The following is a 25,697-nucleotide window of genomic DNA, read 5'->3' as shown; positions in this document are numbered from 1 at the left end:
GCACCCCAGGGCTCCCTGTCCATCACCAACTACTGGAGTTCACTCAAACTCATGTCCATCAAGGCGGTGATGCCATCCAGCATCTCATCCTCTGTCGTCCCCTTCTCTTCCTGCCCCCAATCCCTCTGAGCATCAGGGTCTTTTCCAATGAGTCAACTCTTCGCATGAGGTGGCCAAAGTATTGGAGTTTCAGCTTCAGCATCAGTCTTTCCAGTGAACACCCAGGGCTGATCTCCTTTAGAATGGACTGGTTGGCTCTCCTTGCAGTCCAAGGGACTCTCAAGAGTCTTCTCGAACACCACAGTTAAAAAACATCAATTCTTCAGCACTCAGCTTTCTTCAGAGTCCACTCTCACATCCATAGATGACTACTGGAAAAACCATAGCCTTGACTAGATGGACCTTTGTTGGCAAAGTAATATCTCTGTTTTGAATATGCTATGTAGGTTGGTCATAGCTTTTCTTCCAAGGAGTAAGCGTCTTTTAATTTCTTGGCTGCAGTCACCATCTGCAGTGATTTTGGAGCCCAAAATAATAAAGTCTGACACTGTTTCCACTGTTTCCCCATCTATCTGCCACGAAGTGATGGGACCAGATGCCATGATCTTAGTTTTCTGAATGTTGAGCTTTAAGCCAACTTTTTCACTCTTTCTTCTAAGGGATCCTTGTCCACAGTAGTAGATATAATGGTCATCTGAGTTTAATTCACCCATTCCAGTCCATTTTAGTTCACTGATTCCTGGAATGTCAGCGTTCACTCTTGTCATCTTTTGTTTGACCACTTCCAATTTGCCTTATTCATGGATCTGACATTCCAGGTTCCTATGCAATATTGCTCTTTACAACATCGGACCTTGCTTCTATCACCAGTCACATCCACAGCTGGGTATTGTTTTTGCTTTGGCTCCATCCCTTCCTTATTTCTGGAGTTATTTCTCCACTGATCTCCAGTAGCATATTGGGTACCTACCAACCTGGGGAGTTCACCTTTCAGTATCCTATCATTTTACCTTTTCATACTGTTCATGGGGTTCTCAAGACAAGAAAACTGAAGTGGTTTGCCATTCCCTTCTCCAGTGTACCACATTCTGTCAGACTTCTCCACCATGACCCTCCCATCTTGGGTGGCCCCACACGGCATGGCTTAGTTTCATTGAGTTAGACAAGGCTGTGGTCCATGTGATCAGATTGGCTAGTTTTCTGTGATTATGGTTTCAGTGTGTCTGCCCTCTGATGCCCTCTCACAACACCTACCATCTACTTGGGTTTCTCTTACCTTTTACGTGGGGTATCTCTCCACGTCTGCTCCAGCAAAGCACAGCCTCTGCTCCTTACCTTGGATGAAGGGTATCTCCTCATGGCCATCCCTCCTGACCTTGAAGGTGGAGTAGCTCCTCTCGGCCCTCCTGCGCCTTGCAGCTGCCACTCCTCGGATGTGGGATTGCTCTTCTCGGCCACCTTCCCTGACCTAAGGCATGGCGTAACTCGTCTCGGCCGCCGCCCCTGACCTCAGATGTGGGGTAGGTCCTCTCAGCTGCTCCTGTGCCGACACAGCCAGGCACTCTCGGTCGCAGCCCCTGACCTTGGGCGAGGGGTAGCTCCTCTTGGCCACGCTTCTGTGCAGTCCTTTGCAGCCTGTGCGCTTCTGCATGATTTGCCATTAGTTTGGAGAAATAGAATGGCTCTCTTTCAACGGTTTATGTGTGTGCTTCCTATCCTGGATAATCTTTTAAAGGCCAATGTAATTAATAAACAGCAACATGATATTATTTAGCAAAAAACACAGATACCTTTACAAGCAAGAGAACTGATCAATACCATTTTGAAGATATGCCTCCAACATCTTCAAACACTGTCTTAAAGAAATTGATCCTACATTATATAAGAACTTGTTTGTGGAAAAGAATATGAAGTATAATCCAACAGATGTTTCAGGTCTGTCACTGGAAGAACAGTTGGGAAGAATGCAAGAAGAAAGAACATATAAAGTGTGTATGGGCAAAGAAGTTTCTATTGTATTACTTCTGGTCATCTGGTAGTATGTCAGGAGTGTGCCCCTTCTCTAAGGAAATGCCCTATTAAGGGTACTGTTCATAATTTCTCTCATAAAAGAAAAATAGGCTGTAAAAATTTAAAAATATAAACAATTTTAAAATATTGTTTGAAGCTGTTTGAAGTTAAAAAAGGGATTCAGTTCAGTTGCTCAGTCGTGTCCAGCTCATTGCGACCCCATTAACTGCAGCACGCCAGGCCTCTGGGTCCATCACCAACTCCCGGAGTCCACGCAGACCCATGTCCATCAAGTCGATGATGCCATGCAAACATCTCATCTTCTGTCGTCCCCTTCTCCTCCTGCCCTCAATCTTTCCTCAGCATCAGGGTCTTTTCCAATGAGTCAGCTCTTCACATGAGGTGGCCAAAGTTTTGAAGTTTCAGCCTCAACATCAGTCCTTCCAATGAACACCCAGGACTGATCTTCTTTAGGATGGACAGGTTGGACCTCCTTGCAGTCCAAGGGATTCTCAAGAGTCTTCTCCAACACTACAATTCAAAAGCATCAGTTCTTTGATGCTCAGCTTTCTTTATAGTCCAACTCTCACATCCATGCATGACTACTGGAAAACCATAGCCTTGACTAGATGGACCTTTGTTGGCAAAGTAGTGTCTCTGCTTTTTAATATGTTGTCAGGGTTGGTCATAGCTTTCCTTCCAAGGAGTAAGCATCTTTTAATTTCATGGCTGCAAACGCCATCTGTAGTGATTTTAGAGCCCCAAAATTAAAGTGTGACACTGTTTCCACTGTTTCCCTATCTATTTGCCATCAAGTGATGGGACCAGACGCCATGATCTTAGTTTTCTGAATGTGAGCTTTAAGCCAACTTTTTCACTCTCCTCTTTCACTTTCATCAAGAGGCTCTTTAGCTCTTTTTCACTTTCTGCCATAAGGGTGGTGCCATCTGCATATCCGATATTATTGTTATTTCTCCTGGCCATCTTGATTCCAGCTTGTGCTTCATCCAGCCCAACATCCAATGGATCATTGAAAAATCAAAGGAGTTCCAGAAAACATCTATTTCTGCTTTATTGACTATGCAAAAGCCTTTGACTGTGTGCATCACAATAAACTGTGGAAAATTCTGAAAGAGATAGGAATACCAGACCCTGACCTACCTCTTGAGAAACCTGTATGCAGATAGATCAGGAAGCAACAGTTAGAACTCGACATGGAACAACAGACTGGTTCCATATAGGAAAAGGAGTATGTCAAGGCTGTATATTATCACCCTGCTTATTTAACTTATATGCAGAGTACATCATGAGAAACACTGGGCTTGATGTGGCACAAGCTGTAATCAAGATTGCTGGGACAAACATCAATCACCCCAGATATGCAGATGACACCACCTATCTGGCAGAAAGTGAAGAAGAACTAAAGAGCCTCTTGAGGAAAGTAAAAGTGGAGAGTGAAAAAGTTGGCTTAAAGCTCACATTCAGAAAACCAAGATCATGGCGTCTGGTCCCATCACTTGATGGCAAATAGATAGGGAAACAGTGGAAACAGTGGCTGACTTTATTTGGGCTCCAAAATCACTGCAGATGGTGATTGCAGCCATGAAATTAAAAGACGCTTACTCCTTGGAAGGAAAGTTATGACCAACCTAAACAATATATCAAAAAGCAGAGACATAACATTGTCAACAAAGGTCCATTTAGTCAAGGCCATTGTTTTTCCAGTAGTCATGTATGGATGTGAGAGTTGGACTATAAAGAAAGCTGAGCACAGAAGAATTGATGCTTTTGAAGTGTGGTGTTGGAGAAGACTCTTGAGAGTCCCTTGGACTGCAAGGAGACCCAACTAGTCCATCCTAAAGGAGATCAGTCCTGGGTGTCCATTGGAAGGACCGATGTTGACACTGAAACTCCAATACTTTGACCATCTGATGTGAAGAGCTGACTCATTGAAAAAGACCCTGATGCTGGGAAAGATTGAGGGCAGAAGGAGAAGGGGACCACAGAGAATGAGATGGTTGGATGGCATCACTGACTCAGTGGACATGGATTTGAGTGAACTCCAGGAATTGGTGGATAGGGAGCCCTGGGTGCTGCAATTCATGGGGTCACAAAGAATTGGATACAGCTAAGCAACTGAACTGAAAGGGCCTGATTGCTGCATATATAAGTTAATAAGCAGGATGATGTTATATAGTCTTGATGTACTCCTTTCCAGATTTGGAGCCAGTCTGTTCCATGTCCAATTTTAGCTGTTGCTTCCTGACCTAAATACCGTTTTTCAGGAGGCAGGTCAGGTAGTCTGGTATGCCCATCTCTTTCAGAATTTTCCTCACTTTGTTGTGATTCACACAGTGAAAGGTTTTGGCATAGTTAATAAAGCAGACGGTAGATGTCTTTCTGGAACTCTCTTGCTTTTTCTATGATCCAGAGGATGTTGGCAGTTTGATCTCTGCTTGCTCTGCCTTTTCTAAATCCAGCTTGACCATCTGGAATTTCACCGTTCGTGTACTTTTGAAGCCTGGCTTAAAGGATTTTAAGCATTACTTTACCAGCGTGTGAGATGAGTGCTATTGTGTGGTAGTTTGAGCATTCTTTGGCATGGCTTTTCTTTGGGATTAGAATGAAAACTGACCTTTTCCCGTCCTTTGACCACTGCTGAATTTTCCAAATTTGCTGGCATATTGAGCACAACATTTTAACAGCATCATCTTCTAGGATTTGAAATAGCTCAACTGGAATTCCATCACCTCCCCTAGCTTTGTTCACAGTGATGTTTCCTAAGGCCCACTTGACTTTCTATTCCAAGATGTCTGGCTCTAGGTGAATGACTACACCATCATGATTATCTGGGTCATGAAGATCTTTTTTGTACAGTTCTTCTATGTATTTTTGCCACCTCTTAATATCTTCTGCTTTGGTTAGGTCCATACCATTTCTGTCCTTTATTGTTCTCATCTTTGCATGAAATATTCCCTTGGTATATCTAATTTTCTTGAGGAGATATCTAGTCTTTCCCATTCTATTGTTTTCCTCTATTTCTTTGCACTGATCCCTTAGGAACCCTTTCTTATCTCTCCTTGCTATTCTTTGGAATTCTGTATTCTGATGGGTATATCTTTCCTTTTCTCCTTTGCCTTAAGCTTCTCTTCTTTTCACAGCTATTTGTAAAACCTCCTCAGACAACCATTTTGCCTTTTTGCATTTCTTTTCTTGGGGATGTTCTTGATCCCTGCTTCCTGTACAATGTCACGAACCTCCGTCCATATTTCTTCAGGCATTTTGTCTATCAGATTTAATCCCTTGAATTGATTTCTCACTTCCACTGTATAATGGTAAGGGAGTTGATTTAGGTCATGAATCACTAGGTCACTGAATGATCTAGTGGTTTTCCCTACTTTCTTCAATTTAAGTCTGAATTTGTGATCTGAGCCACAGTTAGCTCCCAGTCTTGTTTTAGCTGAATGTAAACAGCTTCTCCATCTTTGGCTGCAAAGACTATAATCAATCTGATTTCGATATTGACAATCTGGTGATGTCCGTATGTAGAGTCTTCTCTTGTGTTGTTGGAAGAGGGTGTTTGCTATGACCCATGTGTTGTTTTGGCAAAACTCTATTAGCTTTTGCCCTGCTTCATTTTGTACTCCAAGGCCAAATTTGCCTGTTACTCCAGGTATTTCTTGACTTCCTACTTCTACATTCCAGTTCCCTATAATGAAAAGGACATCTTTAGGAGAGGCAATATTCTTAAGTCAGAAAGTGTGGCTCCATTGTCTGGACTCTTACTCGTTGTGCTCTGATTATCACTGGCTAAAACTATGGGTATACATCCTAGGAAATCAAACCTTTTCCAATACTTTGTGAATTCACAGAGACTTTTTTAAAGCTCACTTATGCTCGTTTGCAAATATGCAATCACTTATCCATACCACATTAACCAGTGTCCCTTGATTTCCACAAGGTAAAACACTATTTAAGCAAAAGGTTTGTTATGGTAAAGGAAGGATCTAAGCAAAGCCAAACACTCCAGATGTAACAAACATTCACAGTCTCGGTATTGTGAATTTTTCTTCTTAAGCTCCATCACTCCAAGACAATGTCAATGCTTGTTTCCCTGTATAGTCTCCAGCTTTGTAATACCAATCCTGGTTTTCCTGATCCTTCCCTCTTGGGAGCAAAATGATTCTTCTTATTTCATGCAAAGCAATCTCTTCCCAGACTTTTCCTTCATGGTTTCATCATCAGAAGGGACATTACCTTTTGCCTCAATCTGTCTGTTTTGGAGGTGTTTTCCCAGCAAGCACTTCTTACCCATAGAGAACCCTGGGAATAGCAGTCAGAATGATTCAACTTAAACAACTTCCTCAACCACTTATTTAGTGCTCATTATTTATTAAGCACTGTGTTTTATAACATTGCTTCTCATTCTCCCACTTCTTTCCATGGGGTAGGCTTTTATCATTCTCATTTTAGAGAAGGAAACTAAGTTCCAAGAAAGTTAATTCCCTTGTCTAAGGTTTGAAAACCATCAAACACAGCAGTGCCTGTCCCAGCTCTGATTCCAAAGTCCAGACTGTTTTCAATGTCGTCTTCTCATTTAGGTCATGATTATTCTTAAATTTGTGATTTAACTATAGTGTGTTGTAATCAAATGCTTTGCATGCATGCAGGTCTTACTTTTCTCTGAAGGAGGTCCATTTGGTAGCTGTTCTTTGAAAATGGAGTAGACAGTCAATGTGCCTGTTAAATTATTATAATAATTAAGCCCTTACAGTTCTTTGTACCATTTTTAAAGTTATAGAAGTGTAATAGAAACAGTACTTTGTTTTGTTAGAAATATAGAGCTCAGAAATATAAAAGTAAATATACATGAAAAAAGTCATTTAGTTTCTGAAGCACTTCCTTTTTTAATTTCAAAAGGCATTATGAATAGGAATACCATCATTTTACCAAGAAATAAATATTTGAAGAGTATATTGTGAGCATGATTATTTATTTTTAATAATTGTATGTAACTGATAAATATAGCTGGTTATGACCAAAGGTCAATCAATATAATGAAACAAGAATTTCTGAATGTATGAAATTATATATGGAGTCAGATGTAAACTTTCCCTAGATAATTAGGAGTTGAAGGTTATAAAATTTGACATTGAGAAGAGCATTATTCTCTAAATATTCACTAAGTCTGTGCCCTGATGACATTAATGGCTCAGAAAGCAGTTATATGTCTTCTATGAAGTATTGATTTTGAACACAAAGAGGGCACATGTGTCATATGTAACTTTTTGATACTTAAGTTTTTGCTTGATCTCTCATTTTTATAGTCATTTATTCCTGATGTTCTTATTTTTAAAAGATCTATAATAGTAAAATAACATTTGAACTATATCTACAATTTTCTACTTCTAACAATAGTTGCCTTTTGAATAATTAAAAAATTCATAATTTGTAGTTTATTTAAAGATACATAACATAAATACCCACTTCCATAAAAATTTAGATCCTGATTAAGCCATTAGATATTCTGAAGATTTGCTCTCCTTTTACTTCCACTCTGACAATATCTGTGGCTACTTAGACTATAATACGTTTAAGCCAAAAGTTTAGTATTTTTTTCCCTAAAATTTGTCTTCCTAAGTCTTTTATTCTAAAATGTATTTTCCTTGCTAAGTCAGTTCCTTCCTATAAGCTTACCTTAATATAATTCTGACTCGATGGACGTGAATCTGAGTGAACTCCGGGAGTTGGTGATGGACAGGGAGGCCTGGCGTGCTGCGATTCATGGGGTCGCAAAGAGTCGGACACGACTGAGCAACTGAACTGAACTGAATATAATTCTTTAAATCCTCAAAAATATATGCTCTTTCAAAATCATCAAATATCAATCATTTTGAGTCAAAATTGGGAGTTAATTTGGGTTAAATTTGATCCTAATTATTGGGAAGAGTAATTGTCCTGCCCAATATTTGATTTTCTTCTCTCTGTCATACAATAAGTAATGACATGAAATGACCAATTTTAAAGAAATAAAAATTACTAACCAAGATCAGCTCAGTAATGTCCAACTCTTTGTGACTCCATGGACTACGGCATACCAGGCTTCCCTGTCCATCACCAACTCCTGGAGCTTGTTCAATCTCGTGTCCATCAAGGTGGTGATACAATCCCACATTTTATATTCTGTTGTTCCCTTTTCCTCCCGCCTTCAATCTTTCCCAGCATCAGGGTCTTTTCCAGGTCTTTTCCAGTGAGTCAGTTCTTCACATCAGGTGGCCAAAGTATTGGAGTTTCAGCTTCGGTATCAGTCCTTCCAATGAATATTCAGGACTAATTTCCTTTAGGGTTGACTGGTTGAATCTTTTTGCAGTCCAAGGGATTCTTGAGTCTTCTCCAACACCACAGTTGAAAAGCATCAATTCTTTGGTGCTCAGCTTCCTTTATAGTCCAATTCTTATATCAATACATGACTACTGGAAAAAACATAGCTTTGACTAGATGGACCTTTGTTGACAAAGAAATGTCTCTGCTTTTTAATATGCTGTCTAGGTTGGTCATAGCTTTTCTTCCAAGGAGCAAGCGTTTAATTTCATGGCTGCAGTCACCATATGCAGTTAGTTTGGAGCCCCCAAAATTAAGTCTGACACTGTTTCCATGGTTTCCCCATCTATTTGCCATGAAGTGATGGGACCAGATGCCATGATCTTAGTTTTCTGAATGTTCAGTTTTAAGCCAATTTTTTGACTCTCATCTTTCACTTTCATCAAGAGGCTCTTCAGTTCTTCGCTTTCTGCCATAAGGGTGGTATTATCTGCATATCTCAGGTTATTGATATTTTTCCCAGCAATCTTGATTCCAGCTTGTGCTCAATCCAGCCTGGCATTTTGCATGATGTACTCTGCATATAAGTTAAATAAATAGGGTGACATTATACAGTCTTGATGTACTCCTTTCCCGATTTGGAACCAGTCTCTTGTTCCATGTCCAATTCTAACTATTGCTTCTTGACCTGCGTACAGATTTCTCAGGAGGCAGGTCAGATAGTGTGGTATTCCCATTTCTTGAAGAATTTTCCTCAGTTTGTATGATCCACACAGTCAAAAGCTTTGGTGTAGTCAATAAAGCAGTAGCAGATAATTCAGATAGAGCCCCATAGTAAAATGTGTGTGTGTGTGTGTGTGTGTGTGTGTGTGTGTATACATACTAGATACCTGTTAGTGATACTGAACATATACCTAATATGTAAATTTGTAAATGGAAAATATTTAGAAATAGTCTTAATTTCTTAACTATTTTTTTCCTTATTTTTCAGTCTCTGTTTCTATCATAGAAATAATCTGTAAAACACAGGATATAATGTTAGGGGAATTTTGGTAAATAGTTTCTTTTATTCAGTCACTATATGATAAGTTGAGAAGTTATATATATTAAAATTGATTTTTATTAAAAATATAAATATTAACAAGGTACTTTCAAATATACTAGTATAGAACTTATATTTAAATGAAATAGTTTTATGGACATTCTAGTTTTGACAATCATAAGGTAACTTTATTTATTATTATTTATAGCTAACACTATAAATTTATCTCATTTAATTCGACTCTGATGAGAAATGGACACTGTGTTGTGAATAATAGTTCACAGTTACTTGAGTCAGGCAGTCCTGAGTTCACGTTAAATTCTGTCATTTATTCCTGAGGAAATCTTTAATAAGTTACTTCTCTGTTCCTCACTTCATTCGTCTGTAAATAATAATAGACATTTCCACAAGGCTGTTGTAAGAATCATATGAGGAAATATATACATGGCAAAATAGTACATGGCAATTATAATAGTACTGAACCTGTAATTTTAGCATACAGAATTTTTAAAAATATTTTAAAATTGTCTTAATAAAGCCCAGGTGTGTTCTTTTTGAATCATTTTTAGGAATACTTTCTAAAATGCATGACAAATTTATTTACCTAGTATGCAAAATATGTTAAAATACTTAAAAATTTTCTTGACAGAAGTGTTTACAAGAATATTATTGATTCTTTTTTGGTTCATAAGTAATAACAGTACAAAGACTATTGTTTTTAATTATAAAACTTTTTTTTTACTATATATAGATACTGCTTGAAGGCCTCAGCCACTACTGCCCAACATGTGTATAAAAGCATAGACATTCACTTATTCAATGCACATCTGTTATATTTCTGTTGTCTGATGGAAAAACAGAGGGCCATAAAATTCAGGTTTGTAATCAGGTCTTTCCTTTATGTTCAGATGTCTTCATTCACTCCCTTATTCAAAACTATTAGAGAAAACTACTGAAAAACATTCCAAAATAAATTGAAAGGCATCATTTTTAAAGTCATTGGAAAAAATTAATAGTCTGTAACATAAATGATGGCAATAGTTATCATAATCACTCATGTCTTTGCATAATGTTTACTTAACTCGTCTTGGATATATTATGTTAAACCTAGAAATAAACTGTGTTTAGATGGAAATAAATTATCAGGTAAATTTCAAGTGTACTTGAGATTTTGCCTCTCTCTCCATATCTGTCTTCATCTCTGTCTCTGTCTCCTTTTCTCTGTTTCAAGTATTAGAGGAAACATCAGTTTGCAGTGAATACAGTGAGCTCTGTAAAAAGATCTTTTCCTTCAATTTGTAATACACTGTAAAACCTCAGTGAGGTTGCAAATTACTTATTTTTGTAAGCTTGAATTTATTCATACAGAAATAAGAAAGATTTTACTTTTAATAGGACCTACCTATGCTGGTTCAGCTGGTAAAGAATTCTTCCTGCAATGCCAGAGACCTGGGTTCGATCCTTTTGTTGGGAAAATCCTCTGGAGAAGGGAATGGCAACCCACTCCAGTAGTCTGGTCTGGAGAATTCCATGGGCTGTATAATCCATAGAGTCACAAAGAGTCAGACACAACTGAGCAACTTTCACTTTTCACCTATTTAATAGGGAGTACCTCATGGGGCTTTCCTGGTAGCATAGTTGGTAAAGAATGTACCTGCAATGTAGGATATCCAGGTTTGATCCTGGGTTGGGAGAATCCTCTGGAAAAAGCACTGGCTACCCACTGTAGTGTTAATACCTGGAGAACCCCTTGGACAGAGGATCCTGGTGGACTACAGTCCATGGGGTTACAAAGCATCAGACACGACAGAGCAATTAACACTTTCACTTCTCACTTCATGGGGAAGTTAGGAGTATTGCATAAAATATTACATCTAAAGAGCACATAATTCAGTGTATTTGTATTTCTGTATCTCCTGCATGGAACTCTTCTTGCAGATATTTAAGGCACTTTTTCAGAGAAATTTTTGACCCCATTTAAAATAGCATCCTCCACTTTCCCACCTCCTTTCGTTACCTCTGAAATAACCTAACCATATATTAGGGAAAAAGGTCAATGAATTTGACATATTTCCTGACCAGATTTCTTTACAGGGTCATTCTTACTGACACGATTCTCAAGATAAATGTTATTAAAGGGGAACCTACTTTTTAAAACTTAGACAGAAATGTTGGATGCAAAACTCAGTGAAACGTTGAGTTCTTGGGAGACAGAAACTTTAGCAGTCAATTTGATATACTTAAGCATGCCATAGTCCTCTGATCTTTGTAAAAAAATTTTTCTTTAATTAAAGAAATTGTCATGCAGCTGTAATGTTGTCATTTATCAGCATAATGAATTTAAACTGAAGGCTACTCTTACTGTGAGAATGAACTGATTAACTGGAGGGACTGCATTGATAATAATTAGTCAGAAAAGTGCAGTGGTGCAAATCAATATCTTGGTGCTGAGACTTTCCTTGGGGACTGTAAACCATAACAAAGCTGTCAGGCTGCTGAGAGATGGGGATGTTGTTTATTTATGTTGCTAATTTACTGTCTGATACTTTTAAGTTATATACTGAATACATCAGAAATGAAAAAAAGATATTTTACTTATTTTTTTAAAGATAAAACATGGTTTATTTTTGTTTCTCCCATATAAGTTATCAAAACTGTAGTGAAGGCTTAAGTGGTAAACTGATCATAACATTTTTTTGAGGAGTGGGAGAGGAGTATCAGGATTACTGTGATGTCTTTTGTTAATATTTAGCAACTATGTATCACTTGCTATTTAGTGTTATAATTTCTACGGAAGTAGTTTTAATTCAAAATTTTCCATTTTAAGGGAAGATAATATTATACAATGGGCAGGACCTGTATTTGACTAATGGAATGATAGTCATTCTTCTGGACACTCATATACCACATTTCAGGAGTCTATTAAGTAGGAGAGAACTGTCACTCATCATAGTCTTTCAGGTTTCCAAGTTTGATAACATTACTAAGAGAGTCCATTGCTGGTAGGATTTACTCTTTCCTGTATTGTATTGTTTTTTCCAGAATCCAATAACAGAACATTGTACAAAGCGTAATTTTTGACCTCAGTTTTTCTCTAGTACTTAAGAGGTTGGAATTCCATTTCAGTTATCTATTGCTGCATGGCAAACTACTCCAAACTTTGTGGAGTAATACAAAAATCCTCATAGGATTTGTAGCTCATGAACCTGGACAAGATAAAGCAAGATGACTTGTCTTTGCCCTGTGATCTCTGGGAAGCAGCAGAGGGTGATGCAAATGGCTGGGGGCTTGAATTATCTGCCCATTTCCAATAGAGTAGCCACCATTTATGTTAAAATTTACATTAACTAAATATAATTAATACTTTAGTTCTTCAGCCATACTAGCCATATTTTAAATGTTCAGAAGCCACATGTGGCTAGTGATGACCCCTTGGCCAGTGTGTATATATATATGACATTTCTATCATCACAGAATGTTCTGTTCGACAGAGCTAATCTAGCAACATCTTTATTCATATGTCTAACATGTAGCCTGGGATGACTCAAGGATTGGGGACAGATGAGATTGTTGACTAAAGTACATAGATGCAAGATTTCTATTTAGAGTTCTTAGAACCTAGAATTTGAGTCCTGAGAGGAAACTTCTCAAGTGTATGTGTTTGAGCCAGGATGAAGCTGCATGGCCTTTAGGACTTAGTATCATAAGTCACAGAGATCACTGTGCCTTACTTTACTGGACAAATAAGCCCACCAGTAATGAGCCACTAGATTCAAGGTATGGGGACTCCTCTTAACAGGAGGAGTGTCAGATGTTCTGAGGCCATGGTTTAAAAGCACTGCAGACTAAATCTTTGTATCACAAATGGTGCTTTGGAAAACTAGACTTAAATACACATAATGGGAAAGGTCTCAGTGATTAAATAAAGAAGGCTTCGTTTAAATAAAATCTAACGCTTCAGGATTTTTATGGTATTTAGTATGCTAGTGTTCAAGGTTAATTTCTAAGGTGGCATTGTATGTTATGGTTAGCGTAAGGTAAGGGAGTTAGAGAAGACAAGGTTCGGAAAAAGAACGAGACCAGCACTCTACAGGAACGGATCACCTTTAATGAGGCAAGAAGGGGCAGCAGTCAGATTATTGGGCTGCTGCCCTAAGTCAAGAAGAGAGGAGGTATGTATAGAAAACATATATGCGGAGATGCATCATTTTGAGGGGGTCTGTTTTTCCTCATGATTATTTTTGACTAGTTAGCTTTCAACAATTGAGGCAAGGAATTGCTGAGACCAGCCGGAAACTGGGATCTGCTGCGAGCTGAATGTAATCAATTTTAATGTCCATTCCTTTCTTCAGGGGAGAAAGTTCTTTATTCTGTATAGAATGGTGGAGAGGACCTGGAGGGGAGTTTTAACTCCAGGCTATTTTGAGCCATGTAGCTTTCCTTCAGTTAGCAACCATATTTTATCAAGGCATATTTTATTAAATTAATGTTTAATCACATCCAGTAACCAAGTTCTACAGGAGAATCTGGAAAATGCCACACTGAAAAAGTGAGGTGAAAGTCACTCAGTCGTGTCCAACTCTTTGTGACCCCATGCAGTCCATGAAATTCTCCAGACCAGAATACTGGAGTGGCTAGCCTTTCCCTTCTTCAGGGGATTTTCCCAACCCAGGGATTGAACCCAGGTCTCCCACATTGTGGGCAGATTCTTTACCAGTTGAGCCAGAAGGGAATCCCAAGAGTACTGGAGTGGGTAGCCTATCCCTTCTCCAGTGGATCTTCCTGACCTGGGAATCGAACTGGTGTTTCCTTCATTGCAGGCAGATTCTTTACCAACTGAGCTATCAGGGAATCTTTAATTTTTTAAATCCTGTGATTTTATTATATTGCCTTTATTCCTAAAAAAGCCTATTTTGTACATAAACTTTTCTGTTATTTGAATTCTATTTATTTAAACTATAGAGTGAAAGAGGAAATGGCAACCTACTCCAGTGTTCTTGCTTGGAGAATCCCCATGAAAAGAGGAGACTGGTGGGCTACAGTCCATAGGGTCGCAAAGAGTCAGACATGACTGATGACTAATCATAAACTATAGAGTAGTGAGTTTCTTCTTCTCTTAAGATAATTATTTTTTCCGAAGGACTTATTGTATTCATTTATTCTGAGATTTACTAGGAAATGATAAGTATTGAGAGCTGTCACATATTTTACAACAGTGTGAGTTTATTAGTAAAATCAAACCATAGACAGTTAAAGTGACAATATTAACATGAAAATTGTACTAAATACAAAGCTATGTAGACAGAATGGTTTCAGTAAGAATATATTCAAGGGAATTTTGGACCTAAAAGTAATTAGATGAATGGATATTATATGAAGAAATCATAGAAATAATTTGTCTTTAGAGCAAGGGCATGTAGGTAACTATCATCAATGCCATTTCTAGTTGTACAACCAAAAGAAATAATGTGTTACAGGTTATAGACATGATAGACAGATGATGATCTCTTTACTGCCCTCCAAATAATTGTTCAATCAACTTTGAAACTTTAAAGTCAATGATCATTTGTTAAGTTTATACACTGTTTATCAGCATTAATATAATTATAACAAAGTCAAGTGTGAGGTTGGTAATATTTCAGCCATATGCAGGATCCTTTTCATATAAATATAAACATTTCTATTATTATATTTTGATTCATTCAGAGATAAGAGTGACATATAATAAATAGTATAGTAGATATAAGCAGATAACTTTGTATCAACTAATATTTTTTTTCCCATAGAATCCATATATAACTGAGAATGTGTTATTACTGTTCAGTTGCCATCAGGTTCCTCTGTCCAAGGGATTTCCCAGTCGAGAATACTGGAGTGAGTTACCACTTTCTTCTCCAGGGGATCTTCCCTGCAACATCGCAAGAGGATTCTTTACCACTGAACCACCAAGGGAGCCATAACCCAGAATAGTATTGCTTAAATTAATTTCAGTTTGTAAAGAAAGTATTTACAAAATATCAAGTTTGTCTTGGTACTATAACATAAATTAATTATATAACACTATTGTTATATATGAGAGATTAGATATAAAACATTCTATAATATGGCAATAAATATCAATTTTATTAAGAACATAAAAGATGTTCAAACCATCCCTGTAATAGTTTATTATCTATGGTAGGAAGTCCAAGATAGACAAATTCTGTTTGCTTGGAGATAATCTTTCTCAATGATTTTATGGTCCTGGCAACAGTGCTTATACATTCAAGAAGAAGCAGTTGAATACCTGCTGCTAAATGCAGATCTGAAAGCTACCCTCAAGGACATTGCAGTGTGAGAAAGCATATAGTCAGACAACTTCAGCCACTACAATGAGGGCCATATTAGAGGGAAGAAAGAGTACTCTGTGAGTATGAGGTTGGAGGACCTCCTGTGTGCAGAAAAACCAGCTTTATTGCCGAGAGAATGCCATCCTTAGTCCTGACATTTGTGTTTATATGCATGTGTGAATTCAGCTGGTCATTATGACTGCATTCCTTCCCTGTAATGACAGGGATAGTTCTTTATGTGGTAGATTTGTGAAAGCTTATGAAACTACAAGTTCTTTGCAATTATGTATTTCAGGTGAAGCTAGTGGTAAAGAAACCACCTGCCAGTGCAGGAGACATAGGAGATGCAGGTTTGATCCCTGGGTGGGGGAAGATCCCCTGGGGGTATGGCAACCCACTGCAGTATGTTTGCCTGGAGAATCCCTATGGATGAAGGAGCCAGGAGGGTTACAGTCCATGTGGTCACAGAGTCGGATATAACTAAAGCTACTTAGCATTTGAGTCGCACAGGAAATAATTATCTCCTGAAAGCTAACATTTATAATATAAAATTAAAATATTTATGAAAAAAATAATTATTGTTGGCTGTGCTGGGTCTTTGTTGCTCCACACAGGCTTTCTCTAGTTTCAGCAAGCAGAGTCTACTCTTTTTTTAAGTGCACAGGTTTCATATTGCAGTGATTTCTCTAGTTGCAGAGCATAAGCTCTAGGCATACAGGCTTCAGTAGTTGCAGGATGAGGGCTCAGTAGTTGCCATTCCCAGAATATAGAGCATGGGCTCAGTAGTTGATGGTACATGAACTTAGTTGCTCTAAGGCATGTGGAATCTTCCCAGACCAGGGATTGAACTCATGTCCCCTGCATTTACAGGGAGATTCTTAACCACTGGACCACCAAGAAAGTCTAACTTTAAATATTTTTTAAAAATTCACAAAGTATGCCATTGTATGAACAATATACTTAATTTCTAGATTAACCACATTTATTGGTGTTTGAAAAAATTCATTTTGAATGTACCCTTTTTCCCTGTAATATAATATACCTGGATACTTTCTCGTAGGAAGGGGATTTAATAGTTGATACTAACCACTGATGTGTTTATAAGTAGATGTATTTCTTTTGTGAATTATATTCATGAGTGTCTTCATAATTCCTAGTATGAAACTTTTTGTTAAGGCTTTTTATACATTGCATAATTTATCACCATGTCAGATCCATGTGTATTATTTTGTTGGAAGAACAAAAACAATAACAGCAAAACGATCTTCTAAGCATATGGTAAGCCTGAGTCAGTTTTGCAAACGTTTTATAAAAATCAACAGGACAAAAATATATCTGGCTCCATAAATACTGAATTTGTCTTCCATCATTCTTGTGAATTACACCTTGCTTCTACAATATGCTCATCCTGTCTTCTGGTCCCCAATTAAATTACTGGAAAAGAATCTCAATATTTGACTACAATTAATAGCTTTAGAATTTTTATACATCACTGAATTTTTCAATAGTGTGATCAGAAAGATGCAAGATTTATTCCTCTCCATAGAATTATTCTTATTTTCATGCCCTTGGCTGTGCCTATTCACCTTGAATTCCCTTTTACACTTCCTTATACCCACTGCATTACTGCCTTCCTGACTGCCTGCCTCAACTGGCTTGTCTTATGTAGTCTTTTCTGACTGTACCATGAGGGTATGTAGTCTCCACCATACACCTGACACAAAACATGGCCTCTCTTTTAAAACCTCTTCCCTTTATACTTTTTAAAATTGTGACTTTGTAAGTCTTAATAACATTAAAATATTTTAAATTTCAGAAAATGTAAATATGTTATATTTTTCTTTCTCTTATTCATGGCCACAACTCTTTCTATATCATATTCATTGTTTTGTATAAGTGGAAAAACTTTCAAAATGTTTAGTTGATCTTTCATGCTTTTATATGTATCAATTCTGTACAGTTTTCATGTGAACACTGTTTTGATTATCACCTTATTTTTCTACCAGCATAGAAAAAAAAAAAAAGGCAGAAAAGTTTATAAACAATGTGAATGATAATGAAAGGTCAATGTTCAGGAGTGATCTGGATTATAAGACCCTCTTTGGACATTGAACATTTGTGCCTTTAGAGATTAATCTTGACTTCAATTGTTGTTGGTTTTTTGATAAATTTGGTGACCAGCTGCCTACCACCAAGCTTGGCTTCCTGAGATAAGTTCCAGCCAAATGTGTTAATTTGGTCCTGTCCATTTTAGGCACCTAACCTATGAGCCATCTGCCATCCTGGATATAAGTATTGAGAAGAAAATTATTTCAAAGCACAACATGACAAAAAACAAAAAGACTTTGGAAGTATGATTTAGCCAAAAAGATGTTCATTCAATAAAGTTAAAAATCGTTTTTAAAGGAGAAAGGGCTCTGTGACCTTGCTGCAAAATTTGATATGATGTTATTGTTTGTAATATACCAGTTTTTTTTTTTTTCAGAAAATTAGCTGTTCATTCTAAACACTAGCTTAGATTTTTCATTACAGTCTTTTATTAAATCTAAAATAAAATGAAATTACTTTCATCGAAAAATTACCTAAGACACCAAAGAGATTATGTATATTTGGGCTGTGTCTATATTTATCTTATTAGAAATTAAAATTGATAAATTAAAAACATAACATCAATTCATTTATAAATAAAAAATGAATCCATTGCATATTAATATTGTTATAATTATAAAACTATATATATATACACATATATTATTTTAATGAGATACGTGGCTCTGTCTTACACTTTTATTACTTTTAATAACTATTGTCTGCCTTAGTAGAAGACAGCTGGATTCTCATTTTGAATCTACATTTAGTCTGTGATGATATTATATTTGATTGAGTATAGAAAGAAAATCTTGCCTTAACAAATACAGAGTTCATAAAGGATGACTACAATAATATTTTTTCCCGAAAATGTTGATATTCTTCTTTTATATTCCCCCAAAACTCAACAAGTAGTATTTTTAAATGATTAATTGCAATGTGAAATCTCAAACCATATTAGTCAAATTTTTCTACTCTATTACATTAAAATTCATTGGTTTAGCCTGTACTTTGACTATATACTTAACCATGCTTGCATTTGTAAGGTCGTGCACTGGTCAGCTGTTTCCATTTGTCCACAATTAAATTAGAAAATATAAGAAAAATAATTATATTTATAATATTGCCACCAGTATAATCTAAGCATTGCTGTGTGAGCTAAAAAGCCCTCAGGATTATGATGACAGAATCAAGATGTCAGAAGTTTTAAGTTTTGCTGGTTTTCATCCTTATAACAAAAACTGTTGTAAGGACAGTGATTTAATTCCAACCAAATGTTTGCCAAAACCCTAACTCAGTATAATCTTGATTTTTGTCCATCGGTTATTCCTTTAAGTAAAAAATGATGTGCCATGAAAAATATGACTAATTCAGCTTGCATCTCAAACAATCACACAAGTACTTTTTTGAGACAACCACTGTAATGTGAAATTCATAAAAAGTACTTTATACATACCTTCCATTTCATTTTCTTGACTATTGAAAACATGTATGCTTAAGGTTTTAGCATTGTTTTCAACCAAATGATACACACCATGCCTCTGAGTTGATTATTGCTAAAATTCCAAGGGTTTTACCCACTGTTGCATTTGCAACGTATTTGCAAATGTCAACATAATGAAAAAGGCAAGCAGTGTCTCATAATTCTTATAAAAATAGTTTTTTACTGATAGAATAGTTGACATCTGGGGACCCCCAGGTGTCGTATGCTTCCCTCATGGCTCAGACGGTAAAGAATCTGCCTGTAATGCAGGAGATCCAGATTCAATCCTTGGGTCAGGAAGATGCTCTGGAGAAGGAAATGCCAACCCACTCCAGTATTCCTGCCTGGAGAATCCCGTGAACAGAGGAGCCTGGCAGGCTACAGTTCATGGGGTCGCAAAGAATTGGACATGACTAAATGACTAAGCACACACAAGTGTTTGTAGACCAGTTTGAGAACTGCTGCGCTAAAGAATAAAAATTAACCTTTTTTGTTACTCTAGGAACATCTTCCAAAATCTACTTTGTTCCTTCATCACCTAAAGTTTATTATATTAAAGTGAATAATGAGCCAAAAAATCAAATGCTACTCAATGAGTATTGTATTTCTGTTGTTTGATTAGTACAAGGAAATGTGCTGACATTATAATTGTTATAGCTACCATTTACTGAATACACAGTATGTATCTGATGTATAGATCCTGGTACTATAAAGTACATTGATTCCTTTTAGTAGACCAAGTCAGTACTACTATTGTGCTTTCACAGGTAAGCCAACTGATAGATTAAGAATTTGCTTTTAACTTCAGTCTGTGCTTTCTATATTTACTTAAAAAATGATTGAAAAAAAAGATTCCTTAGTCTATTTTAATATTGAAGAAGTATATCTCCTCAAACCAGCCAGAAATAAAGATAAAGTTATCAAAATCTTTAGAAATTGCTACATTAATAATTGTATTGTGGAGGAAGAGGTGATGAGTACTTAACTGTTTTGTTTGTTTGTTTTTGCTAATCTGCTATTTTTAACTGATGAATCACCCATTGTTTTTAAAATTCTGGCCGTATACTTTATCAAAATAAGACAGAGGTTGACTGCTTAATTTTATATCTTGCAATCATACATATCAGATTATTTTATAGTGGCATTGAATATAAAATAGCTAGCACTTTGTTAGAATATAAACATTTAAAATAGCCTAACTAGAAAAATGCTTTAAATTATTACATCGTTTTCAAAAGAAAATAATGATATATTTCTCTTTGACACAAGATTACCTCAGGAGACTGGTATAGACTGTTATGAAAAAATATTTTCTCATTGCTTAATTAAACCATATTTCATAGGCAATGCTCTTTAACTGTAATCTACTTTATTGTAATATTTCCATCAATGAAAAGATACCAATTCTTATCTTCCTAAAAGAGCTTTACTAGAAATTCTAAAGTCCTTCTACATAAAAATTATACAGGAAGAAAAAATATATGCATATTTCTGTGGAGAACCAAAAATGTGTAACTCTATTTCATTATTTGAATGAGTAACTTAAATATAAAATTAAATAAAATTCTATTTCTATTCAGAGAGTTAATAACAAATCTTATCACAATGTAACAGAAATATGTTGACATAAACTTGAAGTATTCTTGTTCTGGTTTATCTGTATTTTTAAAGTTAAGATTACAGAGACTAATATTTGAAAATTTATATCAGTATTTCATAGTTTGCCAAGTTATATGTATATAATTATTTCCTTTCCATTCTATTGATAGTATCACTAAATATGCTGAATTCTTTAGTATAGATTGTAGTCCCACGTCACAGTTAGGGACTCTAGTTTATGGATAAAGAAGAGTAGAGATGTCAACTTTTTCCCAGATCATGCAAAATTATTCTTAAAATCAAATGGAATTATGTCTAGTTCCTTATAGTTCTATTTTCTGTTCTTTTGTATTATCTAATCTCCAGATTTTACTCAACAGTAGAGTCAATAAAATTACCGAATGGTATTTTAATGAAGGGGATTCTTTGTTCACTTGTTCTGTTACATATATTAGATCACGAGGATAAATATTTTTCTGAAATATAGGCATATATAAATTATTTTTTAAAAGTTATTAGCTAAGTTTTCCAATAAATGTTTTTTCAGTCCAAGAGATTTTGATTGGCAGTAATTCAGTAAATATTTTTCAAGAGATGAACATAGACACTGAACAGAATGGCATATCAAATATATTATATCTCAACATTTTCTCAACAATCACCTTTCCATAGTATAAAATTAATATTTTGTTGAACTTGGATTCCACATACTTGTAAAATATTGTTGAAGTGCTATACATAATATGTATATCATAATTTAATATAAAATGGATTCTCAATAAGCATAGTTTGCAATGATTTGGTTTTATAAAACTTTGTTAACTGTTTTTGATTGTTTTATCCACCAAAGTTTGTCTAAATCTTAAATAACCTGCTTATCTGTTTCCATTTTTTTCTGTCTCAAAAAATGACTTCAATTTTTGTCTTAAGTAGAAGGACCAAAGACCTCTCTATGAGAGTGTACACAATACCCTCCTGGTCTTTACTACAGGTTCTATCTCTGTCCCAGTGTCCCCTTTTGTGGAATGATCTTATTCCAGATGGTTCATAGGCACCGTGTTCGTCCATTTTTACCCCGATCCAATTTATATATCCTTGAGTACTGACTCAATGGAGGTAACTTTAAGTGGACTCCAGGAGATAGTAAAGGACAGGGAAGTCTAGCTGCTGCAGTGCATGGGGTCGCAAAGAGTTGGACACAATTTAGAGACTGAACAGCAACAAATAAGTACTTTGAAATGGTAAAGACATCATGCATAATCAGGAGGAAGGACTAATGAGATACATGTATTGTGATCATCAAGCAAATAAAAGTAAGACAAACTCAGAAGCAATTTTTCTTAGGCTCTTTGCACCGATGACAAAATAAAGAGAAGTCACTTTAAAACACCAGCTATTGTATTATGCCCTCTTGAATGAAAATGAAGCTAAGATATAATTTCATAAAATGCAACATGAATTCTTCTCTCTCTTTTAATGATTGTCTCAACTATGAGGACTCAGCCTCTTCGATCTCTAACTCATTGCTCATCTTTGTGTACTGAAAAAAATATCAACTCATGGAGTGAGAACAAAATAAGATATCAATGTTAGTTCATTGGAAGATGTGGACATTAAATAATTCAAGATAATAAATGTAGAACGATAGCAAGTCATGTACATAGCAGCATCTAATTATGAGGCACTTTAACACCCCATACAAAATTAGTATCACTGGGTACTTGTGTGCAGTGAAGTTTAGGATGCTGCCATTTCTTGAATAGTCAGTGTTCCTATTGGCTCAAATATTTTCATAAATTATTCGTGTTTTCTTCTTATGCCATGTTTTTCAGAAATAGGTTTGTGCCAAAACTCAAGTATAATCATCTGTTAACAATGTGTATTTGATGCTTTTAAAAATAGCATTTCCCATACACACTCACGAAATTGCCTGACCTTCCTCCTCCACAGACTTAATCATGCCATCTGTGCTCACATTATATTTAATCATACTTCTGGTATAACATTTATCACATCGCATTGCATTAGAATTAGTTTTATGTCTCTTTGTTTTTCCTATTAAACCATGTGCCCATGAGGCTAGAGATACCTCATTTGTTTCTGTGTCTCCACAAGCTCTAGCATCAGGTCTGGCACATAGTAGACATTCAGTAGGACAGCATCTGCATATTTTTGGAAAACCAACCCAGTAAATGAATGGAGGTGTTTTTTTTGTTTTTTTTTTTTTTTTACAAAAATCACCTGTCACATCTCACTCCTGAGTATGAAACTTTGTCTAAAAATAACAAAGGATTGTGACTGTAAAGAATATTAGAAGATTAACACAATTCAAGTTTTGATTCCAATTTAATGCACATATACCTAGGCTTGAAGCTGCACCTCTAGTATTTGTCCAGTATTATGTTCAAGGCAACCTTTAAGTAGATGAAGGTCAGAGAGTCAGTCCCTCACTCTTCTGGCTCTTAAGAATCTTGCTATGTCAACCCAGTCTGGTTTTCTGATACCTGAAAATTCAAGTGGGGAATGACTGTAGAATGAGATCTTCTAATACCGATATGTGGGTTGGATGAGAAGATAAAATTAGAAGTACCTTGTCACTGTAAATTAAGCATCAGTATTTTATTCAAAAATAACTTTCAAACTACATATTAGCCTTGAAATTTGGTGACTGTTTTTTCCTAAATAAAATCATTTGTTTTTATTGTCTTTCTAATTCTGATCTTGTGTTAGAAAAATTCTACATTTGCAATATAATAGAGTTATTCATACTTCAAGCACTTAGTTATGACTGTCATCAAAACAATTTCATGTTTTCTTATTGTTTTATATTATATTCCACAAGGGTATATAATTTTATTTTTAAGCATTGTTATATTGTCCCTGTGGTTCTGAAAACTTGACTAAATCTTCCATGACAAGTTGCAAAAGGGAGACTGAAAATATTTTTGGTGTTTCTCACAAATAAGAATCAATGACTATAACCTAGTAACATCTTTAATTCCATAGTATTTTATTCTCATTTGAAAGTAAATGTAAGACTCTTTATTGTTATGTATATGTAATAGCTTTGAAGTAGAAGTGAAATCAGCATATATGTATATACACATCACATAGCTCATTGACACTACTCTGATTATTTTTACATAGATTTTTTTTTGTCCTTTTAACACAAACTGGAACAATGCTGGAAAGAAGTCAGCATGTAATTAGTCTGGATATATGAAAAACAGATTGTATTGTTTCACATGCTGTGAACTGTGAGCGAGCCACAGTTTGTAAAAGATAGCAAGAATCAACAGCTTTCCCCCCTTAAAATCTCAGCATTCTTGACTTTTCACACATCACTGCTTAGGGAGCTGAAAAACACAGAGGTTCTTCTACTGATATGATGACTATTGACTGAAATGGCTGGATTGGTTAGCATTTATTGGCTCATGTCTTATCTCTCTAAAGATTCTTTCATTCTTGAAATCAATCTTGATCTTATTTGGAGCTTATGTACTGAAGAAAAAAAATGATGGGGGAGAAGGAAATGATGAATTTTTTTCTCATCAGATGGAAAGTTTAGAAGATCTAAAGACCTTTACAAGGAACCTATTGAATGATCTTTATGATTATAGGCAAGAAAAACATTATGCAGTCATTTACATAATTCAAGTTGTCATAAAGGCATCACCATATAGCTTTGTTATATGTAGTCTTCACCTTCTAGCATTTGTATTCTTATCTTAACATTTTCTCTATATGACTCTCTAGTAAAATTAAGCCAGTCATATTAAGCTTGAGGGATTTGGTGATCATGACCATTACTATTTTAATTTCTTATACTAGTCTATTAAAATCAGATGTTTCATTAAGATGAATTTAATCAAGTTTTAAGCATAAAATGACTGTTCAGAAAATACATACACTGCATTTAATTGATTTTTAGGTATTCCCCCCACCCCTCCCACATTTTAATGCCTTTGAAATAATGATGCTTCTTAAGATCCACCCTTGTGGTCAGTCAGGCAATAGTAGTGGCATAGTTGTCCTTGCTTGTGCGTGGACAAACTTCATCTAAGCTATCCTTATTTTTGTCACTTCATTTGAGTTATGTGCATTGTTAAGAGTACAAGGGTTTAGTTTTGTTACCATTTAAAATGTTTTCAAATATTGAACTAAGGATGTAAATTCAACAGTATTCTGTTCCCAGAAGACATGAAAGAAAGAACAAAAGGTATAAATTTGATATTAGTGGAGTAATTAATGCACTTTTTTTTTCAAAGCTGTAAGCAAGTACCTTATAGGACATAACAGAAGATACAATTGATTGAAGTTGTGTTGTTGTTTCTGAAATATTTGTAACATAATTGTATGACATTTTCACACAAATCAAATGAAGGCAATAGACATTGGCAGATCTTTTGGACTAAATAAAAAAAATTCAAATTTTATAGAGCTAATATTAACCATCATATATCAAATGTATATTTTAAGTCATTTTATACTAGCACATAGGGAGAATTTTTATCACTGGTAATGCATAAAGAAAGGGTCCATCTTACAATTATAGGAAACTTAGAATTACTGGAATATCCCTGGTGGGATATTGAGATAGTAAAGTGTCTGTCTACAATGTGGGAGACCCGGGTTCGATCCCTGGGTTGGGAAAATCCCCTGGAGAAGGAAATGGCAACCCACTCCAGTATTCTTGCCTGGAATATCTCATTGATGGAGGATCTTGGCAGGCTACAGTCCATGGAGTCGCAGAGAGTCAGACACGACTGAATGACTTCACTTTAAAATAAAATAGACTCCAAACTCATTCTTTATTGAAAAATTG

General features: G+C 35.8%; 1 protein-coding gene and 1 pseudogene across 1 annotated transcript in view; both read left to right on the top strand.

Annotated features, from left to right (window-relative positions):
• The window catches only part of LOC105609899 (baculoviral IAP repeat-containing protein 2-like), a 74,518-nt pseudogene extending 54,037 nt beyond the window's left edge, over positions 1–20,481 (top strand).
• Positions 1–25,697, top strand: part of NEGR1 (neuronal growth regulator 1) — a 1,017,459-nt gene that overhangs the window by 54,054 nt on the left and 937,708 nt on the right. The window lies entirely within an intron of this gene.

This window comes from Ovis aries, chromosome 1 (assembly GCF_016772045.2).
Source record: "Ovis aries strain OAR_USU_Benz2616 breed Rambouillet chromosome 1, ARS-UI_Ramb_v3.0, whole genome shotgun sequence".
Classification (NCBI taxonomy): domain Eukaryota; kingdom Metazoa; phylum Chordata; class Mammalia; order Artiodactyla; family Bovidae; genus Ovis; species Ovis aries.
The sequence above is the reverse complement of the archived record's forward strand: the minus strand, read 5'-3'. Positions and strand labels throughout refer to the sequence as shown.